Source organism: Arachis stenosperma, chromosome 9 (assembly GCF_014773155.1).
Source record: "Arachis stenosperma cultivar V10309 chromosome 9, arast.V10309.gnm1.PFL2, whole genome shotgun sequence".
NCBI classification, from domain to species: domain Eukaryota; kingdom Viridiplantae; phylum Streptophyta; class Magnoliopsida; order Fabales; family Fabaceae; genus Arachis; species Arachis stenosperma.
This window is the reverse complement of record NC_080385.1, coordinates 36,809,048-36,809,837: the sequence shown is the minus strand read 5'-3', so window position 1 is coordinate 36,809,837 and position 790 is coordinate 36,809,048. Positions and strand designations below refer to the sequence as shown.

Below are 790 nucleotides of genomic sequence, written 5' to 3'. Positions count from 1 at the left end.
CAAGGAAGGTGCTGGGTGACTTTACTGCACCTACTCCCGACTTCTATGGGAGAAGCATCTCTATCCCTGCCATTGGAGCAAACAACTTTGAGCTTAAACCTCAATTAGTTTCTCTAATGCAACAGAATTGCAAGTTCCATGGACTTCCAATGGAAGATCCTCATCAGTTCTTAGCTAAATTCTTGCAAATCTGTGACACAGTCAAGACTAATGGGGTAGACCCTGAGGTCTATAGACTGATGCTATTCCCTTTTGCCGTAAGAGACAGAGCTAGAATATGGTTGGACTCACAACCTAAAGAAAGCCTGGATTCTTGGGAAAAGCTAGTCAATGCCTTCTTGGCAAAGTTCTTTCCACCACAAAGATGGGGTAAGCTTAGAGTGGAAGTCCAAACCTTCAGACAGAAGGATGGAGAATCCCTCTATGAAGCTTGGGAAAGATACAAACAATTAATCAGAAAATGTCCTTCTGACATGCTTTCTGAATGGAGCATCATAGGTATTTTCTATGATGGTCTCTCTGAACTGTCCAAGATGTCTTTGGATAGCTCTACTGGAGGATCTCTTCATCTGAAGAAGACGCCTACAGAGGCTCAAGAGCTCATTGAGATGGTTGCAAATAACCAATTCATGTACACTTCTGAAAGGAATCCTGTGAACAATGGGACTAGTCAGAAGAAAGGAGTTCTTGAGATTGACACTCTGAACGCCATTTTGGCTCAGAATAAAATATTGACTCAACAAGTCAATTTGATTTCTCAAAGTCTGTCTGGAATGCAAAATGCACCAAG

At 42.0% G+C, this 790-nt stretch overlaps 1 non-coding gene across 1 annotated transcript; it reads right to left on the bottom strand.

Annotated features, from left to right (window-relative positions):
* Positions 1-371: 371 nt before the first annotated feature.
* Positions 372-479, bottom strand: LOC130953686 (small nucleolar RNA R71). Its single transcript, XR_009075847.1, has one exon. It is a non-coding gene; the product is annotated as a small nucleolar RNA R71 (small nucleolar RNA).
* Between the last annotated feature and the right edge of the window lie 311 nt (positions 480-790).